Source organism: Anticarsia gemmatalis, chromosome 25 (genome assembly GCF_050436995.1).
Source record: "Anticarsia gemmatalis isolate Benzon Research Colony breed Stoneville strain chromosome 25, ilAntGemm2 primary, whole genome shotgun sequence".
Lineage (NCBI taxonomy): Eukaryota > Metazoa > Arthropoda > Insecta > Lepidoptera > Erebidae > Anticarsia > Anticarsia gemmatalis.
In genome coordinates this window covers 7,287,062-7,313,959 of record NC_134769.1, presented here as the reverse complement: position 1 = coordinate 7,313,959, position 26,898 = coordinate 7,287,062, and the positions used below count along the sequence as shown (strand labels likewise).

Here is a 26,898-nt window from a genome sequence, read left to right as displayed (position 1 = left end):
AATTTAAATAAATTGATCTTAAAAATGTACGGTAAAAATTGAGATAAGTAATTTGTAGGTTCAGCGAGAGATGAGTAAGACAGTATCATTCAGTGCGAATTAGGTGCTACGAGTGATAATATTTTATCAAAAAACGTACGATTATGATTCGTTGCTAATAGTTTTTGTAAGCATTCATTTGAAATACTAATACTCAAGGATCCTTAGGGACGAATCTCCTACTATCAAATAAAGTAAACCTATTTAAAACACATAAAGATTTCGCAAAATTAAACTACACAAGCAAACCCAGATATTTCACTATAGTTCCAACATGGCGTCGCAAAGATGGCGTCGACAAACTTGTCGCCATTTGCATTTCGTCAGCTGTTTTAAATATTAATTGTTTGTGCTGTTTTATGGGGTTCCAGTCGGTTTATGGCGCGTCCATGGTGTTGATGTTATCTAAAACTCCTCCATGGCTTTTACAAGAATTTTGTTGTTCAACATGTGACATAGTGACTTAATTACTTATTTATTTTTTATTGCTGGTCGTAATTAGTATGACCTATTTCGAAATTATGTTTAGATCATTAGTGTTGAAGAGCTCTGTCATTTTTGAAATTATACTGAATTTGTAGTAGCTTTGCAATGCTTAATATTATGCCTACATTGTTAGTAAAGTTAATTATTTGAATAGAAATACGGCATTGATATTAATTTCTTACCGAATTCCTTCGTACTAAACTGTAGCAGAACAACATTTATTTCCAATTGCATTATTAGGTATTTTCTTCAAAATAAAGAAAAATCTCAAAGTTGGCCGTAACCACAAAATACAACTCCGATATTTGTGTAAAAACGAGAGCAGTATTCCAAATCATAGACTTATCTACATTAGAATTTTAATCCAAAACAAAATTATTTCAATCTACCACTAAACCACTCATTAACTGGTGTAAAAATCAATCGTGTAACACTTTAGTGTTATAGCAGGATATTTAAACAACAAAAACGTTCCGTTGACTGAGCAAGACGGTGTGGCGGGGCTCGTGCGAGGAAACAGATGTCCAGGGTTCGATGAACGGTTTCGGCGTCGGCTGCGCCCGCGCCGCTTTATTGAGGGCCCCGGTATACAGGATGTTGGACTTTAAGTCCTTTTTTCGACAGGTGTTTAGTTTTGTTTTGGATTTATAATATAGCTTATTATAACACTTATTTGATATATTAAGTTGGCGTTGATATTTTTTATGTTTTAGTATTATTATGAGCGATTAAAGGAAAGGGTTAATAAAGATTAATATTTTTACATAATGATATTAATCAGTCGTTTATAAGCAGTCTCTTTTTTATGCATTAAATTAGTACTAATTACGGGTTAGTCTGTGTCTGAATAGGAGTTCTTATTACCTGACCTACAATCTTGATGTTAAGCTTGAAAATATCAAGATTGTAGTTTTTAATCGACTTTGGTAACTAACTGCAAAACCGTGACTGCCGACTGCACTGGACTGAGTAAAAATTGAGGTTCGACAGTAGTTTTACTTGCAGTTTGCGATCTTACCTTAAAGTCCGAAACTCGTTGCCAACTAAACATTATTTTCTTCAACAAAATTCTTATTTCTTTCGTAAAATATATTGGCATACCTACTTATCGATTCAGTAGGTTTTACCTGAAAACCAACAATAAATGAGCTCGCGGGGCAGCTACCGTTTCAGACCTTTAAATAAATCTAATGCGGTAACATTCATTGTTGAGAAAAGGTACAAAATAAAATAATGGCTACGTGTGTGTTTGTATTTTTTGGAATTTAAACGAGTTTTTGTGTAGAATTTTAATGAATATGTATTCATTAAAATTTCAAACATGTCGAGTTTAGAAAATAATGTATTGTTGCTTTATTATAAAGTTTGTCTTTGGATATTGCTTGACTTTTACTTAAAAAGAGTAATATACTAGTAATTAAAAAAAAACCGTGTTAGAGATTTAGTTTTAGACATCATTTGATAGAAACAAAAGCCGTATAATGTACCTATATAACGGAAAAATAATGGGTGGAGGGAGACTACTTCAAAATTGAATGTGTCTTGAATGAGTATCTCAATGAGTCGAAAGTCAACTCTACTATCGATACTTTTCACGATTTTGGTCTTTTTCATATCAAGCATTTTACCAACCCCCTGTAGATATCGGTTTTATTTTTACTTTCTTCATGAAGCTAATTCTTTTGTTCTTTGATGTAGCACCGTTTACACAACACATGGCCTGTACTCGAAGTAAAAATACAAAACGGTCAAGTGCGAGCCGTACCTGTGTTACTCACGCACCGTTATAGAAATGATCCATTTCAGCTGTGAATCGATTTAATGAATTGAGTTCATTTTCGAACGAAATTAGAATTTTAGAAGGAAAATTGTTCAATGGAGTTAAGATCCGTTGTCGAGGACAGGAAATAGATGGGTAGTCACTATTAAAGTAGTTTATTGAATGTGCTTTCGTAAATTTATACGAAGTTTTAAGCTTTCTCGGTAGAAAAGTTAATAAAGTCATTAATAGTAAGTATAGAGTATTGTGCCCATAAATATGATAATTTGCGCTTATTTAAATTTCTCCTTTATACAACACGACTTATTAAGATCTCTTCTCATATTATAACAATAATGTCTTAGAAAAAATAAATCAATTCCTAATCTATGGATTTTAACAGTCTCTTTGACATCAGGGAACATTTTTTATCATAATCCAATCATATTTATTGTTTACTAGCTGACCCGCGCAACTTCGCTTACGTCACATAAGAGAGAATGGGTAACATTTTTCCCCGTTTTTGTAACATTTTTTACTGGTACTCTGCTCCTATTGGTCGTAGCGTGATGATATATAGCCTATAACCTTCCTCGATAAATGGGCTATCTAACACTGAAAGATTTTTTCAAGTCGGACCCGTAGTCCCTGAGATTAGCGCGTTCAAACAAACAAACAAACAAACTCTTCAGCTTTATAATATTAATAACTAGCTGACCCGCGCAACTTCGCTTGCGTCACTTAAGAGAATGAGTCAAAATTTTCCCCGTTTTTGTAACATTTTTCGTTGCTACTCCGCTCCTAATGACCGTAGCGTGATGTTATATAGCCTATAGCCTTCCTCGATAAATGGGCTATCTAACACTGAAAGAATTTTTCAAATCGAACCCGTAGTTCCTGAGATTAGCGCGTTCAAACAAACAAACAAACAAACAAACAAACAAACAAACAAACTCTTCAGCTTTATAATATTAGTATAGATAAAGTATAGATAGTTTAAAATATCATGTCATGTTTATCATATTACCATAGACAGTAAAACCGTGGGGTTGAGTGATCTTTAATCCTTACGGGAATACTGGAGCATAAACAAAAGTTATTCTTGTTCCATTTAGTTTATAGCCAATTAAATTAATTAATAATGTATTACTTTTAATACCATTAACTGAGAGAAAAGTTTCTTATATGTAAAACAAACATTTTATTATTTAACTAGCGGCCCGCCTAGACTTCGCCCGGTTTTAAGCTATTTTACAAAAATTTACAACTTTTACTCACAAAGCTCCCCCTTGAATCACTCTATCTATTAAAAAAGCCCGAATCAATATTCGTTGTGTAGTTTTAAAGATCTAGGCATACATACATACAGACATAGAGATGGACGCGGAAAGCAACTTTGCTTTATAATAGTGATACTTTTGAACAACTTTGGTATAAGCGGTCGCCTTATTCCAAACAAATCATAGCCTCGTACCACAGCAAACAGAATGCAAATAAAGACCTCTCAAAAAGTATTTTAATACATTCGTAGACACCCATCTTCAGCATAATTTTGCTAACCCCCAATTCTTGTCATGATTGGAAATCGTTCCAAAGACTTTCTGCGTGGCAATGATACTGTCAAGATGACCTTTTTAATTGTTATAACTTCTTTCACACAATTTCAATAAGAACCTTGATACCTTGATACTTTTTTATTAGTCCCAAACATCCAACTTTAAACTTAACCAAGGCTAGGTATACTCCCGAGCAAAATTATATAATACATTGTAAAATTGAAAAAAAAAATGATTGCTATTAGTAAACAATTAATACACCTTCCTTTTAAAACTACTTACAACTAGAAAGTAGTATTTTTACTATTTTTATCGATGATAATGCAGTTAATATATATTTTTGCTCTTGGCTGTACATCAAACCCTACTTAAAAATAGATCTCACGACTCAGCAACGAGTCTCAGTTGCTATGTCGATGATCGAATTCCTAAAAAAATACAAAGTGTTTATTACGCTGACATGCTATGATAGCGGACTGATGGACATATATTATTATAATGATATTATTTTTATTTAAAAAGACACCTTCTACACTAAGAATTGCTCTTGTGTCTCGGGAACTTTTACAAACCTACAATAAACGGACACAAAGTACAACCAGACCCGAAACATTTACTTGTAGATCGCACAAATAATTGTACCGTGTGGGAATTGAACCTCCGACGCAATGGTAGCGGCATAGTGACTTTAACCACTGCGGCATGGAAGAAAAAGACTTCCTCCAAAAAAACAGACCTAGTACCTACTTTAAAAAAAAAGACTCCTTCTTTTTTCCAAGTCAGTTAAAAATAGATCTCACGACTCTTCAACAAGTCTTGTTGCTATGTAGATGATCGAATTCCTAGAAGATTACAAAGTGTTTATTATGCTGATACGCTATAATAGCGGACTTGATGGACATATAGTTCATTACTCATTGTACAGTGAGTCATGGAACATGTTGTATAATCTTTAATATTATAATCAGCGATGATACTCGTAGCTAGTTAGCTACAAGTACCACCGTTGATTGATTATATTTATAGACATTAAAATCTGGAGCTCTAACTAGCCTGAGCTCCAGTTTTTAACCGACTGTTTGGTAGAAAGGAGTGTAACTTATTATCCATTGTTTAGAAAAAAACATTGATGTACGGGTTTAACTGTAATAATTGTTTTAATTTATATTCTGGTTAGAATATTTAAGGCCAGTTTCACGACTCTTAGATAAGTTTCGGATAACCTATTCGATAGAATGAAAGCCAACATTTGAAGTAATCCAACTATATAGGTACCTACTAGAATAAAAAATAATGCCGCTGTTTTCGAAATTTAGCTTATAATGTATGCTTTACTTGTTGCAGGATGTCTAAATTTTGCAACAAGTAGGTAGGTACTCACTAAATTCTAAGAAGTGGCAAACTGAACAATCTAGAAGAAACCCTATTACCCCATTAAACTACTGTAAACAAACCCATACAAAACATACTAAGAAAGTTCTAGCATCGAACACATCTAATTCCATAGAAACAAAGGGATTATAAATTCACCATCCCATAAAGAGTTCAACGACCTCGAATATTCGCAATAACTTTCACACATTAACATAATCCTTCACATTTTATGTACATATCTAAATGTATGAATACATCGACTTCTTTGTTCGAAAATAAAATAAAAATAGGTGAATTTTAGAATGATGTCAGTCAATGGATTTGGTGCGAGTTCAATGAACCTTTAAGGTGCATTTGACACCTGCGTATTTATCAGTTTGGGTTTATCGTTAAGGGTAGGCTTTTTATGGCTAATTTACTTTTACTTCAGGCGGTTTAATGTAATTGGTGATGAAATTACATATTGCGATTACAGAGTTACAGGTTCGATTCTCGATTTTGGCTAAATGGTCTGTAACTTTTTTATGTTTAATAGCGTAGCAATTGGAAATGCTCCTACAGGATACCTTTATGGTATGTGCGGCTGAAATTCATATATGTATGGGAGTCTTATGTTATTGATAATTAATTTGTCTGAGACAGGCATTTCAGTATAAGATGATAATTCTTATTTTGACAAAACACAGTACCACAAATAAAATATTAAAATAAATATATTAAAGAGGTAAAATATGTAAGTATGGAAATTATAATTAATGACATTTTTAAGAAAAAAGTAAGGTCCGCTTTAGATACCGACCGTTGAACTTAAATAATTATGCTCCTAACATTCTTATTTAAGTTCAACGCCAAGAAGTCTTTCACCACGATTATTCCAATAACCCAAGTAAGACAAAACATGAAATAAATCATCCGTAATTCGCAAATTATCTAATAATGGTGTCACAGAAAACTGCAAACAAACTCACGAACAAGCTTAATAATTTAATACTTAAGCGTTGAAATGACTCACGCGAATTTAGCTTAAAACAACGGATAGCCTCCCTCTCTGGCCGGCCCCTAATAAACTCCGTATTATGCTAAAACTTCGTAATAAATAACTGCGAAAAACAATAGGCTGGGAGGTGAAACATACGAGTGAAGAAAACGGGCGGTGCCTGTGGACTAAACAATGGACGAACAAAAACTCGGGACCTAATTTGTTTACAAAGTTAAGTGTTCTCTTTTGTCATTTGTAGAAACTAGAATAAGGTACTTGCAGATATGAACGAAAAGTGATAAATAGTCGTATAAAAAAGTTGATTTCTTCGGATTTCTATAGCTTTGTAGATTATAGGAAGGGAATATGGTACGACTGCTGACTTTCTTAAAATTTGATGTACAAAAACGTTACAATAGATTTCTTAAACTATACACAATCTATTCGCCGATTCAAATCCGTCTTGATAATATAATCTTAAAATCGATAAATTTTAAGATTAACCAAACCTATACACTTTTGGACTATCTGGAAGGGTTGCATGAAATAGCTGAGGATAGAGACCATTGGAAAAGTTTGGGGAGATCTTTTCCGTTACCGTTACCGTTAAAAAAAATTCACCTATTTCTGGATCTCACAATATTCGTTGCAAATGGGTAACCAATTCAAAACCCCCTATCAATTGCTAATACGCCACAAATGTCGTCATACCTCAGTTTCTCATTTATCAGTACATCTTAATACCAGCAACGACCTTGCATTATCAATGATTCAACAATACGATCAATAAATATGAATATAAAATGCACTGCAATTGATTTAACACCATTGTCATTCAATAGGCTTCATAATGCTTAAGTGGAATGATAAATAGGTCCAACATTGTTTCTAGCACCTCTTATAGTATGAGGAACTATTAAATTAAATAGTAATAACTTTGTGGGAGATCCTTTGTGAATTATATTATGCTATTATTGCATGCGGATAATCCTACTTATATTATAAATGCAAAAAATTGTGACGATGAATGGATGTTTGTTACTCTCTCAAGAAAAAGTTACAGAACGGATATCAAAAAAGACCTGGTACACTGTTAACGTATAATGCGGATTAACACATAGGATATTTTTTACCCTTAATCTTTTCATGCAGACGAAGCCGCGGGCAGAAGATAGTCGTGTATATGCAAAAACTCTGGATGGGATCTTATAGCTGCAGATCAAAGAGAGCAGGACAAATTCTTGAGCAAATGTAACTTTTTGCCGTCTCACTGATTGGACCTGCTCTCAAATTGAGAGAAAGGACCTTGACGCCACCACGCTGGCCTAAGGAGTTGAAGAATGACACGATGTCTACTATAAATTCTATGCGTGAACTATTTTTTGAACTCTGGACCTTACGACAAATACAAGACCACACAACCCAAAAAACGAGCCCTAATTATATGCATTAAAATTAATACGTTATTTGGATTTTATGGCTTATAAATATACCAATCGCGAGTTCAAAGTTTAACCGAAATTGTTAATAGTCGGTACAAAGCTCATAGCAATTACCTTAACATGGACCCTTTACTATTTATATACTTAACGTCTTTTGTAGACATCGAGAATTCTTCACGGTGATAAATACGACAACCGGACGAAAACGAACAGAAGTAACTATTGAAAGGACCATCAATGCAATAATTGCAATATTTTACGAAATTATTAATATTACTGCCAATACGATAATTCTCTTGGGGTGCAACAGACACGACCTTCAAACTCCACATAGGGATGTAACCATTTGACCTTATGTAAATACCAATCAGGGTCCCTGCACAATTCGTGCCCCTTATATTTCGAGCATACAGACTTAGGGTGGGTACCCGACCGTGGAGCGATCGAATCAAGGTCCCAAATGTCGTGGCCTAGCATTTGCACTGGCATTTCTGACTCCCGACCTTATTTCTGACATTTCCGAACCATTTTGTTGCGATAATATCTTAGGATTTCTTTTTAATGATAGCAGGGAAAGGTTTCGGCATTTGAATTGACATTTTGCTTCAGTTAAGAAGGTTATTGGGTAAAATAATGTTAATTTGTTGATGGACAGAATATTTGGGAATGTCAATGTTTCAGTTCTGTTTGGGCCTTGGAACTTATAAGTTAAAGATTTGGACATTTGATAAGGGAAACGATTTAAAAAATGTAGTAAGTTACGATTATTTATTAATCACGTTATAATATTCAACAGCATTCATTTAATTGAAAAAATAAACTCTTTTATTCAATTGAATTCTACAAATCGGACCACAAAAACTGTATTAACGTTTCAAAACTTCAACTTTCTAAGGGAATTTCCAAGGAAAGTGTTTTATTTCATTTTAAACGATCCGTAGTGAATTGTATTTATGAGGAACGACGCCAAAAGTTAAGGGGACGCTTAATTTGAGGAGTTGTTCCCAAGAATTTGAAATTTACACATAAATTCTTTAAGATGAGGCACAACGTTCTACCTATAATTTACCGAAGCCATTTTACCCTCACATAAAAATGTATAGAGTGGGCACTTTCCGCTGAGAATAAACGATCAAAGAATTTTACACAAAACCACATTTCTGTGTTGAAAATTCACTTTGTATGCCTCATTTGTTCCAGATCACCTAATTACATTACTGAGCCACAAACAGGCACCATTTCATCAAGAATTCACACAAAATTAATAGCCAACAAACAGACTATTAAAAAATAACGACCATCGTCCGCCATTTTCTTCGTTTTCGCGCCCTTTTTGACATCACACCGCCATCTTGCGATAAAGCGATGCCATCATGGTGGATTTTATTGTCGATCGTAAACCACGCCAAAATTAACAAAAGGTTTGGCAACTGGTTCGTTTTAAATATAAAATTATGATGGGGATCGACCGACATCTAGACGTATTGAAAATGAAGTGTTATAAATAGATTATGTGCGGCCATTTTAAGATTTCTAAGGTTGAGAAAGCTCGGGTAATGTTGTATGTTCGTTCAGTAATGGAAGGCGAACAAAATAAATCAGATGTTTATCAGATACTTGGGAGTAAATGGAAGTAAGCAGCGTCACGTATAAGGCGAGTAGGTTAAAGTTTGGGAACAATCTTACGTTCAGATCTTTACTTCTAAATTGAGAGTTTTCTAACAGTAATTATTAAGAACTAATATTTCACGGAGATTTTACGTAATCTAGTATATTTATCTTAATTTTGCTTAACATTTTGGTTCAGATTGCTACGATTGTGGGCGACAACTGATTGTGCTAAATCCTCTCGTAATATGAGTTATTTTTAGAAAACAAAGAAACCTTTATTTATTTTATTTCCATTGGATTATTAAAAAGTAAATTAACACTATATATACACATTGACAAAAAAAAAACAAATACAATAAACCTTCGTATTTTTACCAATAACTTATATCTGTAATTATTATGAGCATTCTGTTTATGAATCATACCCTTAAGTCTAGTTAATATAAGCAAGACGACCACTTAACTAGAATGTACTGTCGGGGTTTAATGAGGGCAGTCTGAGTTTTTGGTTTGTTTAAAAAATACATATTATAATATACTCTTATGTCTCTTGTCTGCTGCTGTCTGCCTACCTCTATGGGAGAAGGCGTGATTTTATGTATGTGTGTATGAATGAATTGATGTATGTATGTAGGTATGTATGTGTGTATGTATGTTTGTGTGTATGTGTGTATGAATGTATGTCATGTATGTATGTATGTATGTATGTAGTACTCCACCGATGTTAAGCCACTATGTTAGTAAGTCCACGAATCATCTCACACAGCAATGAATTAAAGAAAACTTACATACTATATTTAACATTCGCGGAAACAATTCCGACCACCATAGATGAATGGTCATAATAATTCTAGTCATGGTGTCTCATCCCATAGTGCAGTGCATACAAAATAACGTTGGCGTTTTATTATATTGTGTTATAACTTCCTTATAGTTTTGTAATGAAAATATAGGTTTTTGTGCTATGGTGTTTCCTGCAGTGGCTGAAGAGATCACTATGCCTACACGCTGTAGGAGCAGTGGGTTCGATACCCAGACTGGACAAATTTAGTGTTTTACTGATTTTATTTTTGACTAGCTGACCCACGCAGCTCCGCTCACGCTTTCTTGTTTTTATTTAATACCGAGTATTTTCAAATTTATTCACCTTTAACACCTTCTCTGGATTTCCACAAATAATTCAAGACCAAAATTAGCCAAATCGGTTCTCGAGTTTTGGCGAGACTAATAAAGTCCTCAGTATACAATACCAACTGTTTTATGAGCAGTAATTGACTAAGGTATCAAATACTATATTTTCTAAAAACAAGGTGATACTTTTGAAGAAACAAAGCTACTGAATCGATGCTGATGAAAAGTACTATAAATTTACACATAATCGCATACAAAAGTTACTAATTCATAATGTAGTAGTTTTCGAGTATATTGCAAAACATACCAACTCATATTTTCTTTATCTGTCAACCAATCACTTAAACAATGGTATTAAGTGTCGCATTAAAATAAACGTTATTATTCATTTCAAACAACAATCTGATCTACAAATAGAAGTTCTGCGTGGGAACTTTTACAAGTCACTGAAATAGGACCGCCTTACAACTATCGATCTGTACAGTTTAAACACAAATCACGGTTAATTACATACAACTGAAATAACATTAGTTTGATCATTTAAAACTAAATGTAGGTTGGTATTTGAACCGCTTTACAAAGATTTTCTTATAGTCTAATGTACTTTATACTTATCTATACTAATATTATCTATACTAATATTATAAAGCTGAAGAGTTTGTTTGTTTGTTTGAACGCGCTAATCTCAGGAACTACTAGTCCGATTTGAAAAATTATTTCAGTGTTAGATAGCCTATTTATCGAGGAAGGCTATATATCATCACGCTACGACCAATAGGAGCAGAGTACCAGTAAAAAATGTTACAAAAACGGACAAAATTATGACCCATTCTCTTTTATGTGACGTAAGCGAAGTTGCGCGGGTCAGCTAGTATAATTATCATAAAGTGAATAACCTAGTGTCAAACTTGTTGCTAATTCAAATTGTTGAAAACAGTCGTCAAGTCCCTGGCATGGCTGTTATCTCTATTAACAACCGGAACCGAATTTTAAAATTCCCCCAAAGGACGTTGTCTTAAATACCACTAAGCAGTCGCCGATCCACGCAACGTATACGCCAAAAGATTGCTTAACCCACTAATCGTTTTATTTAAAGCACGTGTTACCCTTAGTCCACCTGCTAGCTTTAGAAATTCGTCTATGCTTAGGATCGTAAGAGATTATAATAATTAGTCTAATTTGCCCCTTTTAAAACCGTTTCAAAACACGCCACCAAGGGGCATCGTTATCGATTAACTAATATGAAATAGGACAAAAGATAGAATTATATATCTTCTGAGTTTAATTAAAACAGCTTCAAAATACTATACAATTACAAGAACTATTCCCAATGAAACACTACTATCATCCGGTTCCACACAGACCTACTAATTACTCTTGCACCTACCAATTCACGAACAACGAATTTTAAACCACCTTACTTAACACTTGGTAGTATTTAGAGTAGAAACCTCTCTGTCCATTCATAGTCCATAAGCCACTATAAAAATGCCCGTAAAACAATAGAGGTCACATCGGCCCACCCGCGTGACCCACGACCGGGTCATTGACCCCGCTGTTCTAGCATTGTACCGCGCTCTATTAATTTAAGCCTTTTATGGTATCCGCCCATTTAGTTAGAGAAAAAAATTAAAACAATAGTCGTTTATTTGGTCAATTGTTGGTAGAGAAAGTGCGTTTTTGGCGCAAAAATTGGACATGTACAAAGTCCATTAGTATGTATTTTTTGTATGTATAATATTTTTTTTGATTGAGACGTTGTTTGCGTCTAAAGTCCAAGTCTTTTTTCTAGCGTCACGCCACCATTTTTGTTATAAAGGAGTCTCCGAAATTGTGGTGTTGAGTCATAATTAATCAGTTTTTTTTATGTCATGTATTAAAAAGCTTATGATGTATGCTGATTCATTGGAGACTGGCTTTTAGCATTCATATATTATGTCCACCAGAAATTCACTAAGTTGGACAAAAATCTTCAAATATATTTCTGATTAGTTTACTATGGCAGTTTTTGTGCTGCCATAGAGGAAGAAAGAACCTATGAAACACAACTTGCTTCGATGTCAGCTCTATACGTTACTTTTTCATTTTCATTTGAAATGTAGCATTTATAAATTGAAATAAGATGGCAAGATTACTTCTGAGAATTTTCCTAAACATCTAGAAAGGAATCTAATTACAGCACTTTTTATATAAAGTGGTAAATTAAAACTCATATCACTTTACCTTAATACTGTATTATAAAGTCTAGTAAAATACAACAGCTTAATACTCTGAAGTCTGATACATGTCACTAAAATGTGATTTTATTGTACATCCCTATTAAAAATCTTATAACGAAAGCAAAATAGGTCGAAGTGGACATAAAGCTAGGACTATTTGTCCTAAAGTCCGGCACTTAACAATCATTCATCGAGTAAGTGCTTGCGAGTGGAACGACCTAGTAAACTTGAATCAAATCGTGAGATCCTAGCTATATACTATCAGTAATCAATAATATACATATTAACTGAATTTCAAATCTATAGCTACTCTCATAAGGTCGGTTTTCCCTTGCAGGGTCTCGTTTCTCTCGAAACAATGGACTTCTTTTATAATATGCTCCTCTGCCCCAATAATACAGGCCCTATTTTAAATATAAGAAAAATTTACATACTTTATTGAAATTTAAACTTTATTCCTTCAAAAAATAATGTAGGTTTTTCTTTATTTTAACATTTTCTTGTGACGAGCGTTAGATGTAGAATTTTCTGTTGTTGGAAATTGCACTTTAGGAACTTATTTATAAAGTTGTTTTTGTTTTGTTGTGATGCTGTAGGCTCTTAAGTCAAGGGCTTGAATCCCTCAGCCCTAAGCAAAGCTTGTTAAAAATCGGCGTTTTGTTGGAAACGCGAATTACTTTTGCATTTTTTTTGTTTAAGTAAGAAGTAAGAAACTCGGGGAAGTTTTGAAGGTAAATACGCTAGCCAATTTCTGTCGCGATTAGTATTTGTATTAGAAGTTATATTAAGAGAGTTATTTTAGGAAAACTGTGTTTTTAAAAGGCTTTTAAGGAAAAAGAAACTTACCCGAATTGCTAGTCTTTATAGAAATTATTCAAAAAATATCCATGAGTGATTTGCCTCTAATTCTTCTAGTCTAGATTGAATATAGATTTATAAACTTATAACTAATTTCTGTGGGGGTAGGCAGTGATCACGGCACTCGACGGACTTACTACGACCCCCACAAACTTCTTTCGCTTAACCTACATTATATGAATTAAATGTTGCTATGCAGCTAGCTACGAGCAAATTGGCAGGAATTAAGGATCCTTTTTAAAAATATCAGTCCTTGTTATTCTATTAGTTATTAGTATAAGAAAAAGGTTATCTCACATACAGATACGAACGAATTATTTTATGTATTTGAAAGTGAGAGGTAATTTGAATTTCTTCAGTTATTGTGACACTACTTTTTACATATTCTTGAACCGTGTGCCGGATGCAAGGAATCCATGAAACATGTCCCCAAAATTCAAATAAGCATTACGTAAAACGTCTGGCTTTTAGTCTGAACACGTGGCCGTGTCCCGATTTCACAATCCTACCTACTCCTATAAAGATGAACCGTGAATTTATACCTGAAACTGGAAATTGAAAACGACACATAATTTTGAACTCTATGGTTTTGAGATAAGGTTGATTTTTGTGTGGGAGGAATGTGGTGGTTAAGTAGTATACGTGTGAAGGGATGTGTGTATAAATCAATCGATCGGTGCGCAGCCGATCGACGTGTGCGCACGCCTGCTGGCGATCAAACGTAGCTATTTCGAGGTATGCGTTAAGGGGAGATATTTTCGTATGAAATTATTTTGCTTTGGAATTTGTTTAGAAGATTTGTGGTAATCAGTGAAGTGCGTGTGAAACCGTTTATATAGGTTTTTTATAAAGATTTTCGTGGCAGTAATGGAAACTTTCGGAGCTTTGAGTTATGAGGTGTTTGCGGCATGGAATCCATTTGATATCGTATTTAAACTTAAAGTAGCAACTGCTACAGACGGATTTGGAGCTAACAATTGACCATCAAAATGGAATATTCGTCAATTTCATTTTACTGAAACGGCTATCGCCACAAGTTTATGCTATGAAAAAAGGTTAATGCAAAATATGAGACTGCTCATTAAAATTTGGTTTCGATTCTTAAGCGTTCTATCATTCTCGTTCTCTATATAGGAATACCTACAGAAAATATCAATGATATTAACATACATCAAGACAAACATTGCTTTTCTTTAGTTATCCACCAAATTAACGTGCAAACGTTCATTGTACAAAGTGTCCAAAGCTTAAAAGAACTTCGTCTTAAACCATTGGCTACAATTTTAAGGCTGGCCACTTTACTCTACGGAAAGCAGCTGGAATATTTTTAAAAATAGCGCAAAAAAATGATGGCAGACGCCCGTGCGCCTAGTGGCCAGTATTTATCAAATATACAACACGATACTCTGGACTTTTGGCAACTATTTTAAAACAAGCCAGTTGGTGGAACGATGTAGATGGTTTTAAGTTTTGCAATGCTTTTTTGGAGCCGCGAATGCTGGTCCCAGAAGACTTTTGACGCAAAAATGAAGTTATATTGTGGCTGTTTTTATTATTCATAGTATTTTAGATATACAGAGTAGAAGATAGTATAAATATGATGAAAGGATGAGAGGGACAGACAGAACAGCACCTTGCGATCTGAGGTTTGAAGAATTTGTTATCAAGAGTGGGCTAAAGCCATACACCGTACTATCTCCAAAGGAAGATTTATTTGAACATTGTTGTTCTAGGAAAATTCCTTTAGATAAAAAGAAAGTGCTAGATGTTTCATCTTGCAAAGACACCTTGAGATTGCGTGCATGGAATCAATGTCTTCATCGATTGAAAGATCGAACTAACGTGAAACGAAATTACTTCAAGTGTTTTCTCAATTACGTCAGACTCCCAAATTGTCAAGTGTTAACCTGTTGCTGATTAAACAGGTCACCTAACACACCTTCAAATAACAGTTAATACCAAGACCAAAAAGGGTCCCAGTTCACGAGCCAGAACCACACAATTACTATTTTACCGATAATCAATACCGAATCGAGTATCAAAAGTCGTTTTCCAATTTCCTTCAAAAATTCGTTCTGTAACCTTGAAAGTCGTTCTTGGCGTCACATTACCATTTTTACTTGACCCTCCGCCTTTTGCCTTCCCTAAACACTTAATTCGACTCTCGAGGAAAGGGAACTAAGAGATAGGGGTCTTTTCAAAGCGGTTACTATGACCAGTATATCTTGATACTTGCGTGACCCTTTGTACGTAAGTGTTGTGTGGATCCGACGGGTCAGGTTATGTTGGTTGGTAATAGGGGTTGGAGGTTTAGAAATACTACGTTTGGGAGAAAGTGCGCGCTTATTCGAAGTAATTTGCACCGTTTGGATGTATTGATGTACCGTGAAGAGAACGCTAGGGATTCACAATGTGAGCATTTGTATGAGTGTACCGTTAGTTTGATTTGTTTTACGTGTAGCAAAGCCTTATTTGAAAACTAGAATTTTGGAGTTTATTTGTATTGAGGCTCTATTTCGTGTTATCATATCGATATAGATACCGTGTTACAGCGCATACTTAGATCTTGAACCTTAAAAAACATACTCTCTCGGTGCACCCATATCTTTTTTCTATGCTTTATCTTCTTATACGTTCGAAAAATATGAGAAGGGGAAATTAAAACGTAGTAAATTGTCTGCTCCATCATAATATTTTATACTAACAAAAAAGAAAAACCAAGAAACAAAGAAAATCGGAAAACCGAACTGAAAATATCAAAAATAGCGAAATCACCAAAATTCTACCCAAAAACAGTCCCTTTCTTACAATTTTGGTGCAGAACAAATAACCATAACATTAAACCGTTTAATGAACCATAACTGCTATTTTCATACTCCCAAAACAGGCTCGAACAAGTCCTTTACTGCTCAGTCTAAAAGGGAATCAGAGCGAGAAGATTAAGTGACTAGCGGCCTCTAGCGGCCGAGGACGGGACGACCGCTTGTTAAGCCGTGCTCGGTGGCTAAGCCGCTTGTCCAAGAGTGCAGTCTGCATCACCCTGTATATTGAAGCTAGGGATTAATGAACAAGGGGTGTTTCTTTTTTGGTTTTCGGGACTATGATAGTATTGGACTGCTTGTAAGATAGTTGTGAAAAACATTTGTTAATTTATTTTATAAGTATTGTGATTGGAATGAATCGTTTATTTCAGGTTACATTTCCCCATTTGAATTATTAAAGTTACTTTAGCTTACAAAATTTGTTAGCATGTTTTTTCTTGTGCAAATGTAGGCAGTATCCGTGAAAATGGTATTTTAATTCTTATTTAAACTTGAGATAAAACGATCAGAAAATGTCTCTACATTGTCTGAGTCAAACCCATAAGTCATCCATCTATTGCCATGCCTCGGTAGAGTCGTTTGACCGATCGACGTCACGACACCAATTTTCCACCGTATTACTATCCACTTACTTATTCTCCAAACATTCTGAAGGCAAGATCAATTGCACCTTACCTTTTATTTCGGGTCACTATCAAATTCACTTCAGAAAATTTATTCAATATCATATAAGGTCTGACCTCAAAAAATGTCTATATTTTTCTATCGGTGAAGTAACCCAATACTTTTTGCCAACTAGTCCTATCCATTTATGCTAGTGTAAACATTTATGTGTGTGTAACTGCCTCTGTGTGTGTAATGACGTGCAACAGGTTACATTATCGAACGCTTTGCGTATGTGTGCGTGGAACCACTACAACATTTGAATTTGGACTCTTAAGTCTTTGTAGTAAGGTTGAAATTTCATTGTATTAGAAATGCTCTGGATTTCCAGGTTCTTGTCAAATTGAACCGTATGTAGTTGGCTGTAAAGTGCTTTTTCGTTTGTATAGTTTTATGTATATGTTAGTAGGGATGCTGGCTGTCTTTTGTCATGGTCGATAGTGCGACAGTCACTGTAAAAATTCAACGTTGTATAGTAGAAAATAAATCTAGCCGTTTTATATTGAATACGTTCAGTTACTGAAAGGAAGAATGGAGGGAATGCTTTTGTATTTAATAATGGACGTTGCATAGAATGATGGAAATAAGTACGTATAATACTTGAAAGAATGCTCCATTTCATAGCAAGGTGGATTATTTTATCGCAATAGGTTATGGTCATTCCGTAGATTGTCAACGACTGTCTAAATTTATATTATTTTCCAGTACTTCAGAAGGTATCTTAGTAATCGATTCTTAAGCAATTCCTAAGCTAAGTGTCTTATCTTTATTTAATATGTATTGTTTTTGGTTTCTAAATCGCATTAGAATCGTCAATCGATGATTATGAAATACAAAAATGCTTTTGAAATAGAATTTTCAAATTAAAATAATATGTCACTTAAAATCACTTGTGTTCCCGACTGTACGTGTTCCGTAACGCGGTCGTAAAGTATCATCAAACTATGCTATATAGTGGATAAGCAGAATATATCTATTCAGAGCTAACTGCCCTGAATCTGAAACCACGGTGGAGTTTTCCTGAAATTTTTATTATATGATGAAAGGTTACTACAGAATGTAGAGATAATTTTTCCGGGGTTTGTAATAGTTTTGCGTTTGATAATAGTATTGAGTTTCAGGCTCCTTGATATTATGTTACCGTTGAAATAATAACTAAAATGAACCATTATCTATTAACTATTTAAAGTTTTGTCTTTCGAGGCTATAGTTGAGGCGTAGCGAAGTTAGAATTTGTAAAAATAATAATTTGTTTTTAAATTGAAGTTTTTAAGGTATTTATTGGTGTTTTGATTATCGTTAGTAAAAAAATACCATTTTTCTTTGTTTTTTAATTATAGTAGTTATTTCATATCCCATAACTTGATTGGGTGTACGTATTTGCTAGCCCTGTATGACAAGATGCATGTATGTGAATGAGGCAAAAGAAGTTTTCTAAGGGTCCTTTTCCGTTCTCTGGTCTCCGCCTACCCTTATGGGAATAAAGCGTGATTTTACATATGTATTATATTATTTTAAGCAATATTTTTCTTTCCGACCAAGATTTTAGCCCCGTTGCCTCACACACGGTACATCACTTATCTTGACTCTAGGTCGCAACGTATAGAGCTGTTAATAGTTTGATTCACAGCTTAGCTCTTCTCTACGTAGAGCAACGTTTCCGTACTGAGAGAGCCCTTTGTGAGCCTCTTACTTTGTACTCTACCGCCTTTGTGAGTTGTTTAGGGTGGCTAGGTGGAATGTATTAATTAGTCTAGTGAAACTGAGAAGCGAGAACGAAGAAAATAAAACTTTTAGTTGAAAAAAATCAAATTGTTGCACACTAGTCTATGTTTTTTAGTGTTTGCGTAACCCTATATAAAACGAGACGTGATATTTTTTGTTTCTATGTATAAATTTTTAATCTAAATTTACTTGACGTTTTGGCCAGGTTATATCAGTTGCTGTCTCAGAGTCTTGGCGTTTGACTTCTAAATTATATCGGATATAAATTTTGTAACTCTGTAAATAATTTTCTAGAAGGATTTAGGTTCGATTTTCATGTCAAGTATGACGTTGCACCTCTGCACTTAAACCTACTCTTATTCGGAAACATACTTCTTAAGTCGTATTTTACACTCTTTCAAACTTATATATTCATAACTATATTAAAAATAGCTTAAATGTAAGTATAATAACATGTACGTTAATATATACTTGTAATAAATTACTACTTTTTGTCAAAACAAATCTGATACTAAAATCCGTCTCATATGACCTAAATTTCATAATAATCTGCCATTCTATATTGCGTACGCATATTATAACAAATCTTATACAAAACGGGTCGTATTGACAAAAGTGTCGCGTGCCGTGGATTAGCGTGTCATTTTAATTGTACCGAGCTAGTTGGATTACAAGTTTGTTGTGATGGATCATGAATAGGAAGCTTTATGTTGCTGTTTTATGTACGTAAGGGTGTGTGGGTGTAGCTTAAGTTCTACAAGGTTTTGGTTTTTGTGTTAGCTAATAGTGTTTGTAAAGATGACGCATTTGCTGATAGACTAATAACATTTTTCTATTTTGCTATTATGACGTACACTTTTATAAAGGATTTTTTTAGATTAATTGTATTTTTTATCACATAAATGGGCAGTAAGAAGTAGTGGACACCGTTTCTTTTGTTATTTGATCCACAGATAGTGTTTTTTTCATTTCAAAATACTTTACTATCGTTGAGTAAATTTTTTCTCGATATAATATCATCTCACTTACATTTCTTATATCACTGCCCTACCAAACTTCAAATTAGGTACATTAAAGTCTTGGGTGCACCAGTTACGATAAGATGATAATAAAAACCTAGCTTGTTGGTAGACCAGTATGCTTATCACGTAGCTCAGTTGACAACTAGTGTAAGACAAAGTGATGGTCACTATCGACTACATTGATGTTTTGACGTAACGTGTTAATGTAATTTGTAATCTATGAGATAAAACAATGTATAGCATGATGCCTTTCAAGTAGTTATCACCTGAGATATATATCACAGCCCGTTCAGTGTGTATTTCCTTAAGTTGACGTTGAAATCAAACACTATTACAGCAACAATACAAACCACACTAAAGCTTACAGGTGGTGGTGTGAATGTTCTCTCTCTCTCAAATCAGACGCCAGTTAATAGTGGCAAAGTACCGGGAACAGCCCCGTTGTAAATTATGTACCACTAGTTGCATCCAGTTCGCAGTACTACCTTTAAATACTGGAAAAATTCCGATTAAACTGCAGTGGGATTGAGTTAACTTGTGATTTAGTGTTTGGAATACCAGTTAAAAAGGTTGCTGGAGTATAGTGGAAATATATATTTAAAAAAATATATATAATATGTATTTTTTTAGTTGTACCTTATAATGATAATAATATGTTGTAATTGGTTTATTTGAAAGAAATTGAGAAATTAATCATCATTACGTGGACTATCTTCATTATCAATATTTTTATTCTACGATCGTTCTCTACGAAATGCTTATCTAACATAAATTATTTCATAATATTCAGGAAACTTAAAAATCTAAAGGATATAAACTTTCAGGTGCTATTCAGTCTGCATGGGAGTTTTTAATTACTTATATTTTTTTCAGCGGAGTCATCTTTCACTAGACTAAATTTCATCTCAATAACATCGGTGGTTTTAAAGCAAAAGCTTTATAAACAGAAAAAAACAGTCACTTTTACATCATAAGCTAGTATTTCTAAACAAAACACATTCAAAAAAGTGTTCTTTACAACAAAAAGTTTCTGTACCATCTCTGTACCGCTACTATGGTCACGGAGCTCATTAGTGGGGTCAATTCGAGCAATTGCATCGCCTACATCGTGTACAGTCTAGTGACTGAACGACTAAATGCCGCAACAATGTCAATTATTCACGCTCTTGACGGCATGACTACTAGTGAACTAGAATCTCACTCTTCTTAATCACGTTAAAGGTATCTTAATTAAGTTTATTTTAATCAATTTTAATACCGACATCTATACTAATATTATAAAGCTGAAGAGTTTGTTTGTTTGTTTGAACGCGCTAATCTCAGAAACTACTGGTCCGATTTGAAAAATTCTTTCAGTGTTAGATATCCCATTTATCGAGGAAGGCTATAGGCTATATATCATCATGCTACGACCAATAGGAGCAGAGTACCAGTAAAAAATGTTACAAAAACGGGGAACATTTTTGACCCATTCTCTCTTATGTGACGCAAGCGAAGTTGCGCGGGTCAGCTATTTAATATAAAAATGATTAATGAATTATCATTTTACTTCTGGTAAGCGAATTCTTTCTTATTTATAATGTTTTTTAGTAAAAACTGTCTGTGGTATACACGCCCAGGTATACGACTGCTGATCATTGGGTTCTATTCCCGGGCGAGGATAAGTGTTATATGTAATTTGTGTAAGAATATTTGTCTATACTAGCTTGTAGTTTGGTAACGCGCCCTGTATATGGCAATAAGCACATCCCCTATTACATGTGACTAACACTTTAAATTGCAAAACCTGAGAGAGTTCTATACACTTCTGTCTACTTATTCATAGTGAAATATGATAAGTGAACTTCTGCTTTTACTTAACACGGCTGCTTCGGCTTAAAACGGGTGCTGTTATGTATGTAAGTACGAAAATATAACTCTATATACAACTCAAGTAAACATATAAATGAAGTTCCCAACTCACTCCACTTTCAGTTATTTAAATAAAAAAATATGTATGTCAAAAAGGGCCAAAAGGGTCGCGATATCCTTCAGCTACTGTTATTGCCCTTAAGACAGGGCCAAGGCCGTTTTTTTGCCATATTTTCTTGTTAGACCTCGACCTGAAAGCTCTCGCGACCCAACTCTTATTTCTTAGTTAAAATTGCGAACAAACTGTAATTGAGTCCAAAAATTGTTCAATTATTGTTTTTTATTTTGCTGTTTTTTAGTAAAGAAGTGTTTCGAAAACTTGTATTATATTTTTGAGATATTGTTTTAAGTCTTTGTGATTTAAATACGTATACGAATGCAAAGATAAAGTATCTTTTCTGTCCTTTCTTATGTACTGCGTAATTTTATGCTAAAATTGTTAAATGATGGACTGGACTATTTACAAAAAATCTTCGTGGACTACCGGTTAGTTTTACTTACCCTAATAAGAGCCCAATATCTACAAATAATAGCTAAGACTTAATATAAAAATGTATCTTTAGCTGAGGAAAATGTACTTGGTCTGCAATACGGCACATAGTTGCTATGACGAAAGCGCTAATACAGATTTTATTTTCACAGAACTTATAGACAAAAGTCTATCATGGGTAAAGAATTTTCCGCAAAACACGAGTTATATATCTTCCTTACCAACTTTAGACCATTTTTGTACCAGAGTTACGTGAACGAAATCAAAACCTTCAAACAAATAAATAAAATAAACCGCTCCACCGTTTACACAATTTCCTAAGTGTATAAGTGAGTATTTTTGCAAGTTGTACAACACAATCGCTGGGTATTAGCGTTGGTTATTAACCGCGCTTTGATGCCGGAGGAAGGAAAACATTCAGCTGAACATTTCCCCTCAACTTTGATGGATGGGCTACTGCTAAAATGGGGGTAGTGACACCGTACTGCTAAACGGAGATTAGGGATTTTGAGTTTGCGTATAGTTAAGTGGTAATTATTTTATGTGTATTTTTGATAAACTAAACTTAACAGCGATGTAATTAAAAATCAAATAATTACAACAAAGTAATTTACCGATTTTTTTGATAGGTAGAATCAGATCTGAGATGAAAAATACTAGTACAATCTACAAGCCACACATTAGACCTCAAGTAATATTAACGAATTTTGAACATTATTGCCTTAATTTTCCTGAAAATCCCATGCATCGAATTATTTTATATCAGTTTTTATTCTGCAATATATTTAAGCAATAACAAAAACACGTTTGAAAGGTGAACTAGCAAAAAGAAACCTCGCAGTGTAGTATTAACAGCTCTTAAATGCAGCTTACCTCAAACGATAATAAGTCAAACTGCTGCATAGTACTACATAATGAATAAAACAAAACCTTATAAAATCCGAGTCAAACCACTCAACACACAGTTGGCTAGGAACCAACACTCAAAAAACAAGTTGGCACATGCTAACATTTCACTTAAACGGGCACTGTGAAACCCGCCCTAAAGGTGTTTGGCAATGACGCAAGTTTAGTCGCATGTTAGCTAAAAGTTTACCCACTATGTAGTGTAGCTATGGACGGCTATCGCTTCTTACCTATGGTGTGTTGGAATGTGTTTGGTACTAGAAAGGTCGCTTAGGTCGGAAAAGATGAATATTGAAGCACTAGTACACTGTTCTACAAAACGTGGATGTAGATTTTGTCAACATTTTTCAAAGTATCGCCATTCTCGACCATAAAGTGTAAACATTTTGAGTATATTTCCAATGCAATGGCGTTCATGCCTGTCTGTGAAAAATGCATTAGCAAAACATTTCATTCTATTTTTTATGAAAGAAAATAACAAACATCGCACAAATAGCACATAATTTTAAAATAGTCTCTTTTTAGTTTCCATCCGCAGCTAAACGACATGAAATGCAAGGAGTCTATCCAAATCAATAAACCATCCTATAATCTACATAAAAGTACTGAATCGCTGCAATACTTTTATATCGTCAGAATCAGTTCAATAGTTTATATCTACATGTACTGCACACAACTGTCCACCCTCATAAAACGTCCAAGCCACTCTAAGCCTATTTTATATTAAAGCCAGTACGAGTTCACAGACGGAAAAGCCTTTGAAACATGCATCTACCCTTAGTTATGTAGTTCATTGATCGCGCTGAAACTGAACGCATATTTAGTGCATAAAGTAGCCGCCTCCATAGCTCAGGGGTTAGAGCGCTGGTCTTGTAAACCTGAGGTCGAGAGTTCGAATCTCTCTGGAGGCATTATTTATTATGATCTAAATTGACGTAAAAATTGTACTAAAGGATTAACTTTTTAGTATTGTCGTTATAAGGAGCATAAAAACCACTTTAAGATAGTTTCAACAGAATGAGCATTTATGCGAGGTTTTGAATCTATTTCGTGTAAAATAATAATAGTTATGTAAAATAAAAGATTTTCGGTTTTAATTAGTTTTTTACAAAAATAAACAACTTCGAATCAGATTTAACAGAATGGACACCTATGCGAGGTTTTGATTCTTTTTCGTGTAAGAAAACAATAGTTCTGTAAAGAAAAATGTTTTTCAGTTTTAATTTTTTTTCTATAAAACCTGCAATTATGTTTTCTTTTAAGTCTTCGCCTCGTCTGATATTACTCCAATCCCCTTATAACTCTGTCTAAAACCATTAAAACAATATAAAAGAAATAGTATAATATAAAAATAACAAAGTTTATAGTACATTTCTGTAAGTAAGATTAACTAGAGTTGCATATTTTATGCAAGCGTGGCGCTGCTGTTGATTCAGTGCTGCCACCTATTATTTCTGTGCGTTCCATTTTCTGTTTGACTCATAATAGCAGCAAACCCTTGCTTTGCTTTGAACGTACTATGAAAATATCGGAGTGGAATAAAAAGATAAGCAATTGTTGTAGTTTAAAGTTTAGTTGAAGATTATAAAATATGTCATTTGGAAAATGAAAAGGCTTTGTGTTGTTATTGGTTCTGATTAAAACATTTTATTCTCTTCCTTTGTCTTTACAACGATGAGTGACATATGAGCATAAAAAGGCTAGGTTACTTGTATGACTACTCCAGCGTAATTTGGGAAAAAGTAAAAACATAACTATTGTTAGTTTCGAGTTTTTATCCTAGTCCGAATCAACTCTATCTATGTAAAATTTCATCATAATCGATTTTGCAGTTTAGCCATGACAGTAAACCCGACAGACAGATTTTTGCGTTTATAATATAAGAATTGTTACGATTGGGATTAGGACCTTGCATGGATCTTGATAAAGTAAATTTTTATTCGTACATAACTAACTCAATAATAAAAACACCGTATAATTATCAATTAAAACAATAAAACCTAAGCAAAGTATTAATCACACAGTTAACAATCTATATTTTTTCCTCATCCGACATTTTCCCTCATACTTTGTGTTCTCACTTTTTACCCGCATTACTCCCGTATTGGTTACATAAAATACAATTTTTATCACTTTGACCGCAACGATTCTTTATTGTACAGTCATAGACATAAATATGTATACTTTGTCATATTTTGACTGACTGTGTGGTCTGACGAGTGTAGAGAACTGCTGATCACGAGAGGGAGGCTCAATGCTTTTTTAAATATCTGCTGTTGGCGTGCCTTTTATTAATAGGACCAATGAAAATTGCAAGTTGCGGTTTTGTTTTATACATGTCTCTCTTCACCCGGGTGAAAATTAAGTTCAATGATATAACAAATTATCAGTCTTAATTTAATCTATAAAACAAGGTTTTTTATTTTTCTAACATTTATTATAACAATGGATAAATAGTATTTGTTTCTGTATAAAACCAGTTTTGAACATGTCCCCGTCTATGCGCCGTCTACACATTTTTGTTCACGACTATACATCTAAAAAGAAACGTAAAAACGCCTACGATTGCACCCATTCACGTCCAAGTATGCACTGACAAGCTGACATTGGAGCGAGACGGAGATATATTTCTGCCCATGTGAGAAAGAGACAGAGCGATCGTTACCGGAGCTTTGGGGTCATCAGTCGTGAGACAGGGCAGTTGCACTTGACCTAGGTTGAAAAGCACTGAGTGTTACAAATTCTTAGTGTTTGTGTTTTAAAGGAATATGTATTGTATGAAACGTAAGGGATTTTCTATGAAAACGGTTGTCGTTTTTAAACGAATGAGTTGGCGTTTCTTCAAGATAAAAGTATAAAAAATCCAGAGTATTGGCTTATTTAAAAAGACATTGGAAAGTGGGTATGTATGTTTGTTAGTACATCAGGTTACAGGATTGTTTAAGACTGAATTATGAACATTAGCTATCAAAGTGAGCTTCCATTCTACGAGCGCAATTCTGTACGGGTGTTATTAATTGTCATAATTTGGATAAATGTGTTAGATTATGGAGAACACAGTTATTGTCATAGACTATAAGCACTAGTATATCCCCAGCATTATACTTAAAAGTGGGCAGAGATAGATAAGTAGTCACAGAATAAAAATTTTTAAAAGCTCAATACATACTACAACTGAAAGCTCCAATCCGCTCGTACAAATCCAGTCGTACATTGTAGGCTGCAAAATCGATATAGTTTCTGCTAGGCGCGGTACTGGTAGATAGATATGTTTCCCTGTCTCAGTGGAACAGCGGTTATGCGAGTGCTGCAAGTTGAAATTCCAAATAAAGATTCACAAAATGTTTTGCTTTAAAAAAAATTGTGCCTTATCTATACTAATATTATAAAGCTGAAGAGTTTGTTTGTTTGATTGTTTATTTGTTTGTTTGTTTGAACGCGCTAATCTCAGGAACTACGGGTCCGATTTGAAAAATTCGGTGTTAGATAGTCCATTCATCGAGGAAGGTTATAGGCTATATAATATCACGCTACGGCCTTTAGGAGCGGAGTCGCAACGAAAAATGTTACAAAAACGGGGAAATTGTGACCCATTCTCTCTTATGTGACGCAAGCAAAGTTGCGCGGGTCAGCTATACGTTATAAGCAGGTTTTGCATAGATCACCATTGTCCAGTTTTAATGAAAGTATAGATAAATCAAGAAGTTAGGACAAAGTAAGTTTTGCTTATCGTTATCCCACTGCTGGGCTTAGATATACGGTTGAGTTCACCACGTTAGCCAAGTGACATTTGTTAATATTTTTAACGTACTAACCTTACTTTTTGAGGGCCGCGAGATAGCCTGCGATCCATTACTATAAGTTTTTGTTTTTAAATATATTTATGGCTGTCGCTGATATTCTGT

General features: G+C 34.2%; 1 non-coding gene across 1 annotated transcript; it reads left to right on the top strand.

Moving 5' to 3' along the window:
• Positions 1–23,831: 23,831 nt before the first annotated feature.
• On the top strand, positions 23,832–23,904 carry TRNAT-UGU (transfer RNA threonine (anticodon UGU)). The gene has a single exon. It is a non-coding gene; the product is annotated as a tRNA-Thr (tRNA).
• The last annotated feature ends 2,994 nt before the right edge of the window (positions 23,905–26,898 follow it).